Consider the following 19,878-nt stretch of genomic DNA (forward strand, 5'->3'; position numbering starts at 1 on the left):
TTTCCCCAAACTTGAGAATTAAATTACTATTTACCCAATTATAGGCGGTCGCGAAGAGAGAAACGACCTAGAAAAGAAAGACCTACTTCCCTGAAAATTCAACGCATCCCACGACAAGCCCGAAAGAGTTCGGGGTCGTTGGCCCTTACCTGGGCTGTTAGCGCGCAAATCCACCCGAAGTTGATGCGTTGTCCACAGCGACGGCTCGTAGCCGCTGGTTCCAAGTGGTCTCGAACGGGGTCCCACCTCTGTGGTCCCGAATCGCTGCCCCACGTTTGGGCGCCAGCTGTTGCGCGTGGGTCACCGGCCAGCAGTGACCACGGCACGCTGTGGATGGCTCGACAATACGCGAGAAAAAACACACATGCACAGAGACAAACCAGTTTCTGTGGGGAAGTAGGGACAGAATGGCCACCCCCCTAGTGGGGAGCGCGCTGATCCACCGTCCATACCTGCTTTTATTAGGGCTCATGCTACATAATAACTCAGGTAACGTACAATACTCATTAGGGGAAGTAAGGAACATATAAAACAAAGAACTCTGCCGGTCTATTGAGTTGGGGGGTCAAAGAGCTGTAAGGCTGAGGAACAAACTAGCTTCCTCCTAAGACCCTCCTCATTCAACTAAGAGCATTCTTGGACAAAGAAGGTTTCACAGTAATTTACATGTTCTTTCTTAGGCCCGATCACCCCGGGAAATCCGCACTTCCCAGTACCGAGCTGCACTTCCCCGTCATTGTTTCAGGCTTAGGTGGAGCACGGGAACTAAAGCCACCGAGAGATAAGGAGATTTTCTTCCGGACGCTGAGAACTCAGACTTTGTCAAAGCCGAGGAGTGAGGGTCCATCACCCCCTTTTGCTGCAGCCCCCCCAAGTCCTTCTTTTGGGGGGGCCTCCCAAAAGTGATCGTGCCTGGCTTGGGTTGTTCCCCCGTGGGGAATCTTACCCGTCTTTGGCTAACCGACCAAGCTTTTTTGGGGGTTCCGCAGCAGAAACAGCATTACTGCCAGGGAGATAAGCCTTTTTTCTCCTTGCCGGCTCACGGTTCCAAGGGCGTTCCCTTAGCCTAGCTTAGGCGGGGGTCTCAGCTTCTAATACCAGTCAGGGCGGTTCCCAACAGAATCCAGAGCCTTCCCCTTCTCCAGGGGCCACGGGGCTCCCACACCAGCGGCATGAGATAGAAAAATGAAAGCAGCACAGGGAATATTATGACCGGGAAAACCCGGAGTGTCGTCTAGTATTTCAAACATTCCTCTTGTTGGACTGGTTGGATTTCCGAGAAATTAACAACAGCGCTGAAGTGACAAAGACCGTTTTCCACCAAGAAAAAAGAAAAGGTGATTCTTTTAAACTCCTACCTGATTTCTTTTGTTTTCAAAAGGGAAATGATTTTGAAAGAGTAATTACATATATTGCTATCGCGTGAGTGGGAAGCAGGACGCTTCAATGAATCATCCTCATTCTACAACTCTGAAATCAACCCCGACACTCATGTGAGAGACACCTATGGGTGCAGCCCGTGGGCTGGGACCATGGCCCGGATGGGGCGGCCACTCTGGGTAGGAAGGGCTGGTGGGATGAGGGGGAGAAGGGGGCGTCCCGCTGCCTCTGCCCGCCCACCACAGCGCACACGCTCTCAGTTGGGGGCTGGAGACATTCCCCTCTCCTTTTAGTCTTTCTCCCCCTCACCTCTCCTCGTGGCACACACACTTCCTGTCACCTGGGCTTCCAGACTTGGGTCATCTGAGAATCCGAAGGCCGACAAGACACGGTGCCTGAGCTTTTGTGAATCAAGTTAACTAATGAGAAACGGGCCTAGGGTCCTTCCCGTGAGGCTCTCACGGCCTAGCGATGCCCCTACAGCTGTGGATCCCAGACTTGAACTTGAGACAAGGGACAAGCTAAGGTGGGCTAGAAGGAGCCGAGGCTCATTCCATGAAGACCCATGAGGAGGACAGGGGTTTTTTTGTCCCCAAACACCAGGGACCGTGTGGGTGGGAGGACAGCCGTAGTCTGAGGACGTGGGCGCGTGCGGGCCAGACGCCCCCAGGCTGTCCGTGGGGGCAGCAGTGTTTGTCGGAGTGGATGCAAGGAAGGATACACGCGGTGCTTTTACATGGAAACAGTGATTATCTGAGGCTCCGAAACCCAGACTGAGTCACATCCTCTTGTAGGAAACCCCCCGCCCCAGTCCCTTTCTGGGGTTCAGCCAAATCACTGGAAACAGGCAGGGGGCCCTGGCATAGTAATCGCACTACCAGGATTTCTGTTCTGACCAGGTGTGCCCCAGACAGGCCCTTAAAATCGTATTCTGACTCTCGGGGCTTTCTGAAAACCAAATGCACCCAGAGGTGGGGCTGCTACAGACGGGACAGAGAGGAAAGGCACGTGGTCATGGGCATCAGAAAAACGGGCAGGCTCCAGACCCCAGTGTTCAGCGAGGTACGAGGCTATGAACCAATTGTATAACCCCTGTAAGCCCGCCTCGTCACCCACGAATAAAGGACTGTTACCCACTCTGTCTACAGGTCGTGAAAAATGAGCCCGCCCTCATTGGGGACCTGTCACCTGTGTCTCAGATACGAGAAATTAGCATTAAGGAGAATGTTTTGATATAATCACACCTAATGCACAAGCATGCGTGTGAGTATAAATAAGAAACAAATGAGTATGTACAATATTATGTAAGCCACTGTGCGTTACTGGGTTCAAGCTGAGCCTTGAAGTATTACTTTGTCTCGCCTAACTTTCCGAGGGCCCTGGGATCACATCAGTCAACAGCGGTGATCGCCGTGGGCAAGGATCATTTTGAGAACGATAAGAACTGGAATATCAGTTCGTACCAGCTTGTTAATGAAACTTCAAAGTGGAAACCTAAGCAGCAGTGTGCGGATGGCTCCAGAGAAAAGTCCAAGGCTCTGCACGTCTTTCCTCTGTCGCTAATGAATGCTTAACCTCTTCGCACTTGAACTTGGGCATCCTGGCCAACAGTCGATTTCCACTTTTGTGCCTGTCTTTTCTTTTCTTTGAATCCTGCAAATCTGTAGCCATGTCATCAGCTCCTTCTTAATTATACCATATTCTTTACATCTGTCCTGCTAAATAACTCTAATTGAAATAGCACCGGCGTGAATTTTTGTAATGTTCCCCCCAAGACATCCCGAAAGTGACTCACGAGGAAACAGACTGAAGTCACAGCTGGAAGCGCGTCAAGGATCATTTCCATTTTTACATGATTAATTTGAATTTAATATCTTAAATCAAAACCTGATTAATTTAAATAAAATTTTGATGGTGCCCTGCTTCTAATATACATTGCAGTAATTAGATTCGGCTTAATGTGATTTTTTTTTACATAATTAAAAAAAAGGGGGAAGTCGAGTGTAGCAATGCAATGTTGATACAAATCTGTCTAAATATGTCTAGGGGACCCTGGTGGCGGACACTACTTAGGTGAGAGAGGATGGTCAGCGAAAGGGGTGCCAGGGAGCTGAAAATAGATACAACTGTGCTAGCCTCATCCCTTACTTATAGCAAAAACAACTCATTCGAAAATTAAAAGTGATGAATGAGTTGTTTCTCTAATAAATGGCGATTTCAACGGGCCACGGCGCCGAGAAGGAAAGCGTGGACAGTCTGCAATCACACAAATGTGCACGTGCTCCTCCCGTCTTTAGACAGTGAGCAGACGTCTCCGGGGTCCCCAGACAGGGCCGGCGGTGACGCGGCCAGCCAGGGCGCACCGCCCGGCCAGCGTCCAGTCCCCATCTTTGGAAACATGGCCTGGGGCCCACGCTCTGAGGACCCTGCTCTGTGGACCCTGCTGCCCTTCTTGGGAAAAGGAAAGGAGTCTCTGGGTAGGTACAAGCTTTTCCTTAAATCCAGGCTTCTCCTGACCCCAGTGCCAGCTGGCCCGGACGCACGCGGGATGAGGGCCCCCCAGAAACGAGTGAATGTCCGCGTCCAGGCGTTGTGACGGAACAACCACGTCCCGGGGAGGTCTGGCCTAGCTCGGAAGCAAGAGCAGCGCCTGACTGAGAGACTCCTGCGGGGGCTTCTGAACAGTTTTCTCATGGGAATCACTCTCCAGGTGACCCTAGGCCCGTCATGGTCCTTCTCGGGTGCGAGTGTGACCAGCAGGGGAATATGATTGGAAGTGAGGAGGGCCTTCCAGACACTTCCACGGGCCTTGGGGGACCCTCGGTGAGCCACACTAGACCGAGGTCGCTGAGCTGTATCCCCCACCAGGGCTCCTGGGGCAGCACGGTGGGTCATTTCAGGTAAGGGGCCTGCAGTGGCTGAGGTCACAGGTCGCTGTCCTAGGTGAGCTCCAGCTCCCCTTCCCCAGGATGTTTACAGACTGGGAACCGGCGCGGGTGAGGGCGCCAGGGCTTAAGGGCAGAGCAGGAGGCAGGCTCTTCGTTCTACCTGTTATCTGTTCAATTTAAAAAAAGCAACCGTCGGGATGTGCCCGAGAAGAGACGAATGCTCCACCCTGCCCCTGCATGGCGTGGAATAAAGGCTGCTTATAACGGTAAAATTACCAGTGTTATCCAAACCTGAATTTAAACTCCCCTTTGTGTTGATCGATGATATTTATTAGGTCGCTGCAATGTGCACAGGACTGCGGTGTGGAGAGCAGTAAAGACCCTGCTCTCCGTGATTTAAAGGCAAAATAATGCTCCGTATTCGTGAAATGCCTCCCACCAAAAAGATTTATTGCACCTGCCTTCCCCCCACCCCCCTCCCGGCAGCCTTCCCGGGCCTCCCGTTCTTTGCTGCTTCCCACGAGGCCTCACCGGAAGGAGCCGCCCCGAAGTTCCCGTCCTGGCTCCGCACTCTCCGCACGGCCTGCGAGAGAGCCTTCCTCCAGCCTGTGCTCGTGTCTGAGGGCAGGGACGGAGACCTGGGGTGGGGGTGGACACGGTAGGTGGAGACTCAGGAAATGCACCGCTGCCTAATTCTAAGTGGCCAGCGGTCACACTTAGTTTAACGCCATTCGTGGACTGTCCCTCGGGGGGGGCTGATTTCAGACTTGCCCTGGGCGTTGGAGCGAAGGCCGTGATTTTGACAATTATTGAGAACACAGCTCTGCCTCCCGTCGCGGCAGGGAGGGAAACCTCGCTCTCAGGCGGTGCCTGCACAAGCTGGTGTGTGAAAAGGGAAGTCCACTGAGCCTTCAAGTTTGATCTGGACTGGACAGGACACACTTGAAAGTCTCGGTCAGCCTGGCCCGTGGCATCGCTGGGGATCCGGCGCCCCACAGTTGCTGCAGCTGTCTCCACTGTGACCGGCGATGACGGTGGGGGTCCTGGCTGCTTCCAGGTCCTGGACGCCTGCGTGTGCAGCCCACGGTGCTCCCCGACTCCCTGTGTCACCCCTGTGATGCTTCTGTTTAACATGCATTATTTTAACCATCTTATAGACTTGCAAGCTGAGGCCCAGAGAAACAAAGCAACTTGGTTGGATGCCAGCACCAGCCGGCACCAGGATTCAAGTGAGCCTTACCCACTGTCCCTGTGCATGGGACCACGACCTTTCACCCCCGCCGTCAATCCAGGTACACAGGTAATTACCGGCCCCTTTGAGGGGGCCCAGATATGCACAGACGCCCCCGCCAACCCGGGGCTCACGTGGGAGAGAAAGGCTTTGTGCCAATGTGGCCGGCGAACCAACCAACCTTCCAATGCTTCCGATGGCAGAAGGGAAAGAACGCAAATAAGAATTCCAAGGAAATCGCTGATTTATTATTCATCACAAAGGGTCTCACACGGTGGCTTTCTAATCTGACAGCCAGGACTTCTGATGACAATCAACAATGTAATTTCTTTCCAAATTTAGGTTTTTCCCTCTTCCGCATCAGACACTGAGGCCAGCTAAAAATAACTGAGCAGTGAATGGTAGAGGGGGGAATTTTACCGATTACTGCTTTTTTTTTATGTCAAAGTGGAAGTCAAAACAAAATTAATCAGGAGAGGTTATCTCTAATGAATCACTCAGCCCTCGGCCAGCGAGGACGCGGCTGGTGTGTACCTCTGCCGGCCGCTGAAGGGCCCTCCTTTCCAAGAGCCAAATTAGTTAGACTCTAGGCTCCAAGAAAGCAGACTGTGGATCTTCCACACGCTGCAGCGTGAATCGAAACTCTTCAGCTCTGCTCTGACTTTCTTTCTTATTAGAAGGCAGCAGGGGTTGGGGATTGTATGGGCTGTGATTTAAATGGTTAATTGAAAAGACACCCTGGTGAGCAGTTTCTGGCTATGATATTACTGGGACAATCTTATCTGAGTTTACAGAGTTCTTTCTCATTTGTAACTGCGGCATGACTTTCTACTAGATAAAGCACTTTAAAAAAAAAATCCCAGACCTTAGTAAAGGGACCGTGCTGTTCTAGAGCCTTCCACACCTTACCCTCTGCCTCCTCACCTCCTCTGCCCTCCCCTCCTCCTCTTTCCTGTCTCGGGTAGGAAGTCATTTCACTACCCGAAGCCTCAGCCTTAGACAAATAGACTTAGTCACAGGGCGGTGGGATGAAGGGGGGACTTGCCCCGAAGGCCCAGGGACAGAGGAGCAAACAGAGGATCCAAGAGGGCCGGTGGCTCACCGGGGCCTCAGGGGGAGAGAGGGCCAGTGCTGGGGCCGGGGTTCAGGCTTTGCTGCTCCTGAGCCCAGTGTCCTTTGGGAGGCTTGGAGGTGCCGGAAGGGTGACCTCCCTACGGAATCCAGTATGAGGCAGTGACGTGAGATGAAGTGTGTGGCCGCTGAAACTGCCCGGGCCACACAATCTAATGGCTACAGTAACACGACTGACAACTGCAGGAGGCCCTTGCCCAGGAAGAAAACGGTTTAAACACCTTCATGATGTTTTCCAGGAAACGATTCTTATACTCTTGACTAGACAGGCAGCACGAAGCAATGGTTTGCTCTCCACAACCCTTCAAAACCCTCACTAGGCTGTGTCCGCCGACCCTAAACCGTCACACTGGCCCCTTTCTTCCACCGGTTCGAATCAAGGTACCGCATTGCAAGAGCTGCTTTCAGCCAGACCCCAAACCCCCACAAACATCTCGGCACAGGCCCCTCTTCCCTGCGCCACGTGCAAGTCACAATGTCAAGGGCGCGCTCTTGGCAAGAATGGACTCTGCCTGGTCTGGTCAGCAGGTCGTTTGGAGAGCCAGCGCCTGGCATGCATCGGGCAGGGGACGGTGCGTGCGTGCGGGTGCGGCAATGGTCTGGGTGAGGAGCTGGGGGCGGGTCACACCCTGACCCAGCAGGGAAGGCGTCCTTGAAGAAAGTGGGGGAGGGTCATGCCGAGTGTGGACCAGGGGACGGCCTGGGGCCTTGACGGAAGAGGTGGCCTCTCCTCCCTCCTGGGGCTCCGGGTGAGTGGGTGCTGGAGACCCGGCCAACGCCGTGAGCCCCGCGCAGCGGGGGGTTTGGTGAGGAGTGAAACGGCAGCACAGAGACGGGGCGGACAGGTTCTCTCAGGGGGCTGGTAGGACTCTGAGACAGTGTCACCTGATGACCTTGACAAGGGGCATCCAGGCTGAGGGGCCGGAAGAGGTCCTGCAGGGGGCTGGACACCAGTGTGGCCTGGGGCCCGTCACCCTGCCTCCCAAGTCCAGCAACCGTGGACGGACTGAGCACCCCGTTCTGACCGTGTGACTTTGGGCACGTGCCTTGCCCTCACACATGGCCGTGTTTTCCTCTGCGGAATGGGGAAGATAAAAACAGGCCCCACCGGAGCAGGCCCAGCGCCTCATGCATGCCACCCAACGGCCAGGAAAGCCTGATGCTAGTAGCCGCTCCGCCCCTTGGTGTCCTCTGCCCAGTGGGGCTTCGGGGCCAACCTCCACTGTGCAAAACATACATTATTTTCGGAACTTCCATGTGACCTTAACAAGCTTCTGATTAAAAAATGAAATCCATGGCCACTGCCCTTACAAGAGCTCAAGTGTGGATTTAGGAGAGAACAGGTCAAGTCCGTCCTGTCCCCCCCACCTTTCTGAAGCCGTCTGCTGGTCTGCGAGGTGAGTGGGGGGACGCAGGGACTTGCGGAGCGGCGGAAGGACTCACCGCCACCCGCCAGCCCTCACCTGCGCAGCCCGCACCCACCTCAGCCTCCAGCAACGTCACCTTTGCAAACTCATCTGCTGCCTGAGACCCAAGGAATATCTCCAGCTTTGTTTCTGCATTATAATAGATGTAAATTAATGTTTTCCCTTTGTTTGCCACGGTAATCATAGAGGCAAGTATATATTCCTAACAGCTATCTTATTTTCAATTTGCAGAGCGCACTGTGCTTAGTCCCACGAGGCGGCCCGTGGCTCGAGATAGGAATTTTAAAAGATAATTAGCCCAGGACAGGAAGGGCTTGGCGCAACCAGGAGCAGGCGTGGCGGCCTGGTCTGCGGGGTCCTCTGGGGGGCCCTGGTGGGTCGCAGCTCCACCCCCCCCCCCAGTGTATTCGTTTTTTCCCATCGCCACTGCCCTCGTGCAAACCAGCTGATTTCTTCAAGGAAATTTAAATCATGTCCGTACTGGAAGCTGGAATTCTTTTTGGGGTTGTTATTTGAGAATTCCCACCCCCGCCCCTGACCGATATTTCTTCTGACAATATTCGTGGCAGGTGACAATTTATTTTCTTTTCCTGTTTTTTTTTTTTTTTAAACTCAAACTGAAAGAAAGTCCCAGGCTCGTGTTGGTTATTTGCAGGGCTGAATGCTGGTGGTAGATCAAGTGACCGTCGACTAGAAAGGGCCTCAGGAGGTCCCAGGTCAAAGAGGTGGATGTCGTGTCCAGCCCTGGTGGTGGGTGGCTCCTATGCAGGCCCCTCCCTCGAGCAGAAAATCGGTTATGAAAACGAGCAAGCGGCTGGACAGGCCGAGGAGCCAGGCAAGCTCTCCCGTACCTCTGGGACCTCAGCCAACCGTGCCTCACAGCCGGGCAGGGCTTCGCCCTTATTTACCTGCCCTGCTTGATGTGCAGGAGTGTGTGTGGCTGGCACTGATGGGGGGTCGTGGGGGCACCCCAGGAGCAGGCACGGTCTGCACTCCCAGGCTTAGAGAATACAGGTGGGTAAGAGGCACCACAGAGGCCCCGCCAATACCATAGGCTGTGGGCAAAGGAGGCAGAGCAGAGTCTATATATCTATCTGAACAAGTCTGGGAGGCCTGCCTGGAGGAGGAGCCACTGGGGCTGGTCTGAAGTAGGTAAACTTACATTTTAATTTGATCAGGTAACTTTTCTTAACTGTGTTTTGTTATGATTCCTCTAAGCAAATGAAACTGGAATATGGCAATAGCTCACACATGTGGAATTTCAACTCCACACCTGGTACCTGGCAATAAATATCACCGCATTTCTATCTGTCACCTCGCTCAATCCCCAGGGCGCAGGAGTGGTTATTATTTACGACACTGAGTCACAGGAAGAGTCAGAAGCATACCCAAGGATTCTCAGGGAGAGGGGTAGCATTTGAACCCTGGCCATTTTGCTCTGCTAGACAGGCAGGGGGTGGGGTTCCTGCGGCCTCGCTGCCCTCGACCCTCACAGGTGGTGGAGGGGAAGTGTGGTTGGCATCCCAGGACGCCCTGTGCCAGGACCGAAATGGACCCCAGCTCACAGTCGACTTCAGTTTGCCTCGACAAAGCCACCGAGCTGAGCACAAGGGTGAAGTTTGCTTTAATTCAAATCAGACTAGTGAAAAAAAAATCTTCATGCAGTTGAAGGCATTTTTTCCCCTTTAACGTATAAGCTAGGGGACTTCCCTTCTACCGAGTGAAATGTCATTTCATCTTTAATTCTTAGAGTTCATGGAACCGTGTGCGGCTGGAAGAGTGCGTGTCTCCCCGTGTGCACGTGTGCTTGTGTACACACACAGCTCACCAGCAGCACGAGGCCCTGCAGACTTGAAGGATTAAAGAGACGGAACGTGCATGAGAGAGAAACGCACTGGTTTCAGACCAGCTTCGGAAAGGTTTGAGTTGGTTTCAGAATCTGTTCTAACTCGTCCCCGGCGTTTGACATACTGTCATGTGCTTAGAGGTTTTCTCCTTTGGCATTTCTGAACGTTTATGTAACGCGGCTGCACAGGGCGCTGTGTGATCGCCATGGGTGTGCAAGTATTTAATAAAACTGTGCACCGGAGGAAGAGAGAAGGCAGCTCTGGGGTGTGCGGAGCCTGTCTCCCCGCCAGCTGGGGCCAGGGCGCGGGCAGCCGGGGTGGACACGTCTCCTCGAACGGAAGGTGCAGGGTTGCAGCTGGGACCACTTCCTCTGTGCAACTAGAGCAGTCCATCAGGAGTCTTCCTCAGAACCAGGCTCTCTTGTATTTGAAAGTTATTTATTGTATGTCGGGGAAAACACGGAGACCCAATGAGAGGGTGTGAAAACCCAGGCCATGCAAGGCACAGCCAGGCCCCAGTTGGTGGAGCCCCATCCTGAAGTGACAGAAACCGTGCCCCGGCTCATGGGGGTTTATGGCCACCAACAAGGTCACCCCGTGAGACACAATGGTGGCGTCGTTGATGGCATTCTGGTACCCAGGACCTTGTTCATCCACAGTTCATCCCTTGGGCGAGGTGTTCATTGTTCCAACAACGTCGCTCCCTTGTACACAGGCATCACGGTGTTTGAAGAGAAGGGCCCGCGGGACAGCGAGACTTCAGCGCTTTGGCAAAAAGCTCTGTCTGTGGGACACGAGTGTCAAAGGGAGGAACAGGTTCTGTGAAACCGCTTCCGACCATTTCTCCCCGAAAATGGACTGCACAGCCAGGTCTGTTTGCTGATGTCTCACGCACCCTCATCACACCTGCTTGCAGCCTCTCTCTTTGGCCCGGAAGGCATGGCTCCCCAGAAAAAAAAAATTCTTCTAAATACCTGAGAAATGTCTACCCTTGCAGTGAGCACTGTGGTCTGTGGCCAAGGGCGGGGCTCCCACCGCCTCGGGGAAGGATGCTGAGAGGCGCCCAGGAGAGTTCTTTTAGGATCGCTTCCTGCACACCCACAACTTGCGAGCGCGCTCTGCAAGTCGGGGCTTTGCTCGCCCGTCCCATAGGAAGGCCAGTGAGGGCCGAGGCCGCGTGTGGTCGCGGAACCAGGCCAGGGTCCTGCTGCTGTGCTCCCCCTTCCCCCCGGGGATGGATTTCCACACAACGTTGAGGAAAATAACAAAGACCTGAAGCTGTCGCTGGGGAGCCCTCCTTACCAAGTCCCAGACACCCAGTGTCTGGTAGGTGAGGACCCCAGAACTGGTGGTGGAGGCACCTGCCCACCAGTCCATTGTGACGGAAACGGGCTCCGCGTCCTGGGTGTGCGGAGAGGATTAGACGAGTTCCTTTGTTGGAAGTGCTCTCAGAAGAGATCTGAGCACAGCAGAATACAGGCAAGAACACTGTGGCTATTGTTATTATTTGAAAGGGTTCGATGATCAGGTCTCTGTCACTCTGCGTTAGAATACGCCCTGCCCGTATCACCCTCCACACCAGAAAAAGTGTTCTCTTCCTTCAAAAATATCTTTTTTTAACGTGCCTTGAAGTTGAAGCATAGCAAACCAAAACAGCTGTTGTTCAGTGCTACATAAACACAGAGATGGCAGGTTAACTCCTCCCACCCCTTTTCTTCCAGAAGGAAACTGGCCGCTGGGGTCCGGCCCCTGGTTTATTGTTCTCACCGACCCGGTCAGTGAACAAGGGGCAAATAAAGGAGTCAGTCAAAGCCAGACTTGCCTACTACTGGGTCCTCAACCTTTTGCTTGGGTTTCCCCAATTTAAAAAAAATTAAAAAGTTACTGCATATTTTAAAGGTCTTCTTCGTATGAAAACAGTGTCCCACCAGCAAAACATTCACTGTTCTCCACTACGAGGTTGGGAAGTCCAACACGCTGGCCCAGAAGCTCTTTGTCACAGCCCCGAGCACCGTGAGAGCAGGGAATTTATCTCCCTCATCAGCGTGCCCCAGCACCTGGCGGACGGACGTTTCAGCTGTTGATAAAAATAACCTCAAGCCTGGGAGACAGAAATGGTTGTTTAAAAGGTAAAACCATTTAAAGAGCCAGACCCAGTCTCCAGATTTGTTTTAATTTGCTTCCCAAGGGCCCACTCCACTGGGGGGGGCCCTGCTTGGAGATTTTGGCTGATCCTGAGGGCGCACCGCTGTGGACTTTTTCAGAAGACTGAATTTGCCCGTCACAAAGACTTCCCTTCCTTCTGATATTATTGCCTTTGGACTTGACATTGGTGGGTTCCTAGAGCCTGGGTGTTTCACTGTCATTGAACTGAGCCCTCCTTATGTTGCCGTCCATCGATATCAATTCTTTACCTCGAATCGTGGTGATGGAGGCCCGTGGACTTCTTGTGCCCATTGTCACTCTGGTGCTTCATCAGGGGCTTAATATTGACTGACAGACAGAAGGACAGAGGCCGGGATGGAGCAACAGAAGGAGGGAGGGAACATGGGAGGGCAGAGGAAATCTTACGCTTGTGTTCAGAGAGAACTTTTGAGCAATTCCTCTGGTGACGAGCCAGACAGGTTGCCATGTGAGACTAGGACAAGAGACGCAGGTTACAGTGTTCGAAGACATGGGTTTGAGTCTAAGTTCTGAAAGTTCTCAACCGACTCTTACGAGAGGGCTGTAACACCAGCCCCTGTGCCCAGTGCCAGAGAGCCTACATGAGCTACTACTCTTGACCTTGAGGAACCTGGGTGTGTAGAGACAACTTCCATAACACTTCCCCATTGCCCATATCATCAAGGGCTGCCTGCGTAAGCATGGGGGCACTGACACGCAGGAACGCTGGGAGATATTGGATGATGGCCTTGAACAAGACTCTTAGACTCTGCCCTGGCTGGCATAGCTCAGTGGATTGAGCGCAGGCTGCGAACCAAAGTGTCGCAGGTTCGATTCCCAGTCAGGGCACATGCCTGGGTTGCAGGCCACGGCCCCCAGCAACCGCACATTGATGTTTCTCTCTCTCTCTCTTTCTCCCTCCCTTCCCTGTCTAAAATAAATAAATAAAATCTTTAAAAATAAAAAGACTTTTAGACTCCAAGGCCATATATGAATGTGGGAAAGCACTTGCTAAAGGCCAAGTCTTACCACTGTTAAGAGGAAGTTACCAAGTAGAGTATATGAGTGTCTTTTTTTTCCAGCGCCATACATTGCAGGTCCTTAGGCCTACTCGTTCACCTGACCCAGAGCTCCTCTCTTGAAACACAAGAGGAAAGCTTCCCTCGCCTTGCTTCAGTGTCTTCAGAGGGTCGCTGCCTTCTGGGGCAGTCTTTCTGTGCAACGGACAGCTCTGGGGGCCAAGTCCTTTCTGGGGTTGAACTTGTAATGGCCTTCCCGTCATTCTCCTGCTGCTGTCTATGACATAAAGGACTTTAAGGTGTTTGCATCTTTGAGAGGAGGCTGGAGAGCGGGGTCTTTCTGGTGGAACAGTTACAAATCACGCTTCCCACTGACCTTGACTGGGCAGACGGGCCTTGACCAACCGAGAGTTAGTGACGTGTCTAGGGTTTGGGCTCTGGGTGAGAAGTAGGGAGAAGACACCATTTCCGACTTTAATTTTACGAGTCCTGTAGGTCATGAGCCTGTCGTGTCTGGGAGCCTGAAGACTGTCTGAAGTCGATGCTCACATCTGGCGTCTAGTTCAAGGAGGCGCTGCCCAGCCTGCAGAGGCTGGGGCGGGGGGAGTCAGGAAAGTCTGCGGTCACATCCTGCTGTCAACAATTAGCACCTGTGCCCCTTGTCAATGTAGCCTCACCTCCAAAAACAAAAGAGCAGTAACCTTCTCAGATCATTAAAACAACAAAAATTAAACAAGGTAAGGCAGAATGCCACAGAAGAAGCTGGCATTTGAGAGTGTTAGTGACTTCAGAATGTCAGCTCGCTTCCCGCCCTTTCCCGACTGGACAGCGGGCGTGGGAGTCTGCTGGCCTCCCAGCACGCACAGCGGACATGCAGAGCCCCCGCGGCCCCAGAAAACAGGCCTCACGGTGGAGCCGCACTTCACAGTCTGCAAACAGTCTCGTGCAAACGACACTGTCACACTGCAGCCACAGAGCTGACTGGATGGGGGAGGTGGGAGTAGACACTGGTATTGTCTCTCGTTTTTCTAAATGAGGGAAGTGAGTCCTGGGGCGATTCGGGATTTTCCCAGGCTACACCGTGGGCAGGTGCTACCTAGAACTTCAGCATCCTCACTTTGTACCAGAACAATGCCTTTTCTGCAGCTGGCCCAGCCGGCCACTCTCCCCTCACCCTCGGTGAGCGGGGCCTCGTGCCTTTTGCCGCTGCCATGGGGTGCTGTGCCCTCTCTGAATCTCAGCTGCCCCCGGGCCCCAGCATGGCCATCCGACTTTGTCCTGGACACGCTCAGGAGTGTGAGCGCAGCCTCCTCCTCTGAGGACTCGGTGGGGCTGTGGTGAGGGTCCAGCTGAACTCTCAGGACGCATCTCTTGTCACCAAGCCCTGGGTCACTCTGCAGACCACCTGGGCTTGTTCTTCACTTCTGCTCCTTGTCACATATCTCGAGGACTCAGTAGGGCTCAGGGCTGCTACTGGCCACGTGCGTGTTGGGTTTTTCTCACCACAGGCCCAGTCTGCACAGCTCCTTACAGAGGACAAGCCCGTGGGCCCTCATTTAAGTGGTCATCTTAGGAGCCTCACAGACCAAGGTACTGCATAGACCAACACACAGAGGGCAGGGACAAACTTCTGTTTGTCCGGGCTCCATGGCCTCGGTCTCTCTCAGCTGAGTCTCTGATGCCCTCCAGCCATCCTGTCTGTCTTCTCTGACACCTGGGCATGCAGCTCACTCACTCATCTCTGTTTCTTCCAGGTGGGTCCGAGTTTCCCAACGGGGTGGAACTCCGGAGACCCTGTGGCCTCGGAGGGGTTAGTTGCCTTGTTCCGGACCCTCAGCCTCTGAGGTTCAGTGTGAAGGACCAGTGGACTTTTTCACCGGAAGGCCTCCCTCGGCCACACCCTGGCACCCTGGGACTGTTGAACCATTTCCTGTGACCTCTCACCTCTGTACTTCCTGACCTGCTTCTGGTCTTAACATCTCACCACATGCATACGGAGAGGCAACGGTTTGGGGATGGAGAAAAATGAGGCATGAGCTCCGCCATGCAGGGATGTGGACTGACATGTCCTGGGCAGCTGGACACCTGCTTGGGTCAACAGGCACAGGGACAGGTCCCACTGCCCCTGGGTGACAGGCACTGTGCACCTACGAGGAACCAGGCTTTGAAAAATCCAGGGAGTAATTTGGGGGAGCAAAAACCCTCCAAGTATCTGTGCTCCTTTCAAGAGTGTGATAACAAAAAGAGTCACGCATAAAAGGAAGAAGACGAAATGAAAACAAGCAGCAAAAGACAACATCCGCTCTCATTTCGGTTTCCTGAAAGCGGAATGTGGTTGGCAGATGGTGCTCTTTTGTTTCCCTGCAGAAACACTGAGATGGAGCTCCCACAGCCCCGCCTGCAGCGCAGGGTGGAGGTGGGCGTGTCCGCGTGGGCTTGCCGGGCCCGGGTGAGCTGGGGGTGGCTTCTCGGAGCTGGTCATCCCTGCTGAGTTCCACGGATACGGCCTCAGACCAATAGCGCTCTACCGGGGCTCACGCGCTCCCTGGGGTCCCACGAATGGGCTCTCCGGGAGTGAGTGAACGGCCTCCCTTGTTTTGAAACAGGTTCTGTGTGCATTTTCTAGAGTTTTCTATGGTTTTCAAGCGATTGGCAGAAGCTCTGCTATCCGTTGCCTCGTGGCCTGTTCACGCTACCCTCTGAGCAGGTCGCCTGCATGAATCCATGCGGCTGCATGGGGGTGTTGAATGCCTTCGAACCACTTCTCTTGTGCTGGGGATTTTTCAAAGCTCTTCCACATGAAAACATGTCACCAGACTCAGTGCCACGCATTGTTGCTATTAGGCCTGTTTCACAGCCCAGGAAAAGACGCTCAGAGCCTTCACCCGACTGGCTTGAGGGGCAGAGGTGGGGCAGAGAGTCCTTGAGAGTCATTTGAGACATTTCTTCATCTGGTGGTCTTTCCACCCATTGCTTCTGTCCTCTCTCTGAGGATCTGGGCAAGAAATTGCTCTCGGAATTTGGTGTCATTGGAGATTGGGGGCCTATGAGTCTCAGAGGCATATGAGATGAAAAAGGAAAACAGATCAGACCACACGTCACCATGATTCTCATTCCACTTAATGGTATACCTGCTTGCCTTCCCCACGAGGTCATTATGAAGCAAAAATATTTTATTGACCTTTGCATCTTCAGTATCAAAACAGTGCCTTCTGGTCCATAGTAAATGCTCAAATATTAGAGGTCTGCCTGAGTGAGTGAAAGTATGAATAAAGAAGTAGGTCTTACAAGGAATAAATCACCTGGCTTCCAGAGACCTATCAGAATCTTACCATGCATCCCAGATATCGATTTGCCAACATTCTGGGGATGGTCACACATAACTGCAGGCAGAGTTTGCTAGAAGGCTTTTGGTTCATTAATAGTAAAGCTCTTTGACAGAGAGGTTTCTATTTCCTATCTTCTTATATCTCCTTGTCACCCCACCTAGATGCTACTCTTAAACTAGATCTCTAGGCCATTGAGTCTAGTAAGTTGTGTTCTTCATCAACTAAGCTATTGTTACATCAGTCACACACACCCTGAGATGCCAGAGACAGAAGGGTCTTTTTCCATAAATAGAAACTACAAGCCAACATCCAAAGGATGAGAGAAAGGAGCTGTGAACCCTGCCCCTGAAGAGCTCCTGAGAGTAAGAGGGGGAGGAAGCGGGGAGGACGCCTTGGGGACTGCCATCAGCCCTGACTCCCGATGAAGCAGGAGCCAGGTCAACAGCCCACAAGTGTGTCAAGGAGTGTGGAGCTGAGCCCACTGTGACACTTGAGTCCGGCAGGAATCCCAGCCGGGCTGCACTTTCTCGCACGGGTGGAAGGGTCAGGTTTACATGTGGAAGATGTGCTTGTAAATAAAAGAAAATCATTCATTTTTGTGATTCGCTTTTGTATGAGGTATAGAATGTATTTCTCAAAGTTGAACCCCAGATGAGAATCTTGTATGTGTTAAAATGTAAATAGCCTTCTTTTGCAATGAATCATCATGCACCCCTTTCACCCCAGCAGCAATGGTTCGTCAAGACGAGGGCACCTATGTTAACTTTGGGGCAAGAAACCTTGGGGGGGGCACATGCCGTTTTACACCTCTATTGTGGAAAGCCACCTAAAAGACACAGTTATGCAAAAGTGAGTTTTGCTGAAAAGATTTTTGTCTTAAAAAAAAGGCAACTTTTTAAAGGGTTGTACATCTTCCCTCCATCATATCAGAGAGGCGGGCACCTGAGGGCAGCGTGTCAACATGTGTGCATATGAAGACCCTTGCACCCTTGATGTTGTACTGGCTCCCGAGAACAACACAATGAATGAGCAAGTCACATTTCTCCCACTGTCCAGAAGGGAAACTGAGGCTCCGGCATTACCCAAGACTCTCTCCAAAGCACCTCGGTAAGCTCAATGATTTGTTTTCCTAAGTGGATTGTTTAAAACAACCCTTGATGACCACCTAGTCTTCCTTCTACAGACCGTAATGAGTAATGGTAAAGATAATAATGTTTGTTGCTGTTTATCCTCAGCTGTTGTCACTCACAGTCCCTTGGAGTGAACTGCTGAAAGGGGGACCAACTCAAGGTGGAAGATGAACCTGCACCCCTTGGTGGGAGCTGTAGCCTCATACACTGCGGGGCAGGTAACATGCTGACACTCGGGCAGGATCACAGGCCATTGTGAAGACTCGGTCACCTTGAGTCACGCTTGCATTCACCATCATCCCTTCACTCATTAACAGTCACTGAGCACCCACTAAGTCTCCCATGCTTTTTAGGTATTTAGAATGCGTTTTTGAGCAAAATAGATACAGGTACCTGCCCTTGGGGGTCACCTTGTATGGAAGAGAAGATGATAAAAAATAATACCACAAAATGGTACATTGTAGAGTTTCAACATGGTAAGAACTAATAAAAACAGAAAAAGTTGTGTTGGCCAAGGGAATTCACGGTGTGCCTACGGATAGGTGTCCATGCGGTGAGCCAAGGAAGATTTAGAGAAGCAGTCAGGTGGTCATCAGTGTGAGTGTAGGGCATGGGCTGTGGTCGCGGGACTCCTCATTCCTCAGTCTTGGCCCTAGCGCTTTTTCATAATCTGCTCCTGGGTAAGATGCTTAACCTGTCTGCTTCCTCATCAGTGAGCTAGAGATGAGAGGGTGGCAGGGAGGGTCAGCTGGGAAGTGTACCTGGCACCCACTAGGTGCTCATTAAACGTTACCTCATTATCATTAACACCCCGCCCCGCCATGTTGCAGTTGAGGAGACTGAGACCCAGAGACCCAGAGGCACAACTTCCCCAAAGAGCAACTGTGGCAGGACCTGAGCTGCAGGTGCAGGCACAAGGGACATTGCCCTGAATCACAAACTGCAATGAGAACCTGCAGAGGCGGTTTTGTCTTTTGGGCGCTGTTTGGAGGAACCTCTTCTGCTGGCCTCGCCCCTGCTCCAAGGCAGAGGCACGTCCAGGGTTATGCTCTCTTAGGCCCCACGTGGAGCCCCAAGGAGTAATGTCTGATCTGTCGGTCGGTCAGCTGCAGCTCTCAGGTGAGGCGAGGTTAGCCTCTGTGCTCAAGCCCTGGCCTCGCGGAGGAGAGAGGACAGCTGCTTGCTGATGAGCATGCACATGACCTTATACATAATTGAAGACACATTAAGTCACCCACCGTTCTCTGTCTTAGACCACATGATCCCAGAGCACCGATCTCCCAGAGGGCCCCCCTTTTGACCCTTTTATCCTGTCTGTCACTCTTAGACCCTCCCCCTTCTTTCTCAGAAGGACCTGCACCACACAAAGGACTGTCTTGGGGGAGAAGGGCAGGAAGAGGGAGGGAGAAGGAATGGCCCCCTTCAGGACTCTCCCTGCGTCTTGACCTGTGACCGCAGAGCAGGACAGGCCAGGGAGTCCCTCTGAAGCCCTCTGACGGGCATCACCCTGCCTTCTGTGTCCCCCTGCCGTCACCGCTGCCTGCGTGCCAGGAGCCCTGCGCCCATGATAACGGCGGTGAGCGTTTCACTCATCTCTATGCTCCACTCACTCATCCACCTCGCTGAGTTTCCCCTGTGCCCTGGGCTCTGCTACAGGCCGGGAAGAAACAGAACACAGCAGAGCAGGAGAGTGGCAAGCAAAGGGTGTCGCAGGAGCACAGGGTGTCCCGGAACCACAGAAAGGGACCATGAGCTTCGCCCAGGGGAGATGGGCCATCCGATAAGGACGTGCAGAGGAAGCCAAGCATGAGCTGACAGTGTCTGAGAAAGAATCAGCCGAGCCGAGGAAATGGGGAAGGCAGAGGAGCACGGGTGAGGGTGGAGCGCTGAGCAGAACCGTGGCTCAGACATGAGGGCCGGGCAGAGTGTGTGAAAGGGAGACGGAGGTGGGGGCCAGACGCAGGCACCACACACTGAGGGGCCCCGGGAACAGTAAGCAGGCTGGGCTCTGTTCCGAAGCCAACAGGGGGGCAAAGAAGGGTCTGAAGGGGGAAAGAGAAGGCACAGGTTTTGTGTTATGCCGAGATGACTCCGGCTGCACGTGGATGATGGAGCCGAGGGAAATAAGAACAGAGAAAAAGTCAGATGAGAGATCTTTGCAGAGCTCAGAAAGCACATGATGGCAACCTGAGCCAAAGCAATGGCGGTTTGGATGGAATAAAAGGGTTTGATGTCAGGGAGATTTGTGGCAGTCTCCCTAGGAGTTTACCTTGTGTCCGTCAGCTTAGGTTAATGCACAGTAACAGATAAACCTAAACGCAGTGTTCATGGCA

This window comes from Phyllostomus hastatus, unplaced genomic scaffold (genome assembly GCF_019186645.2).
Source record: "Phyllostomus hastatus isolate PE091 unplaced genomic scaffold, TTU_PhHast_1.1 phas_scaffold_501, whole genome shotgun sequence".
In the NCBI taxonomy this organism is placed as follows: Eukaryota; Metazoa; Chordata; class Mammalia; order Chiroptera; family Phyllostomidae; genus Phyllostomus; species Phyllostomus hastatus.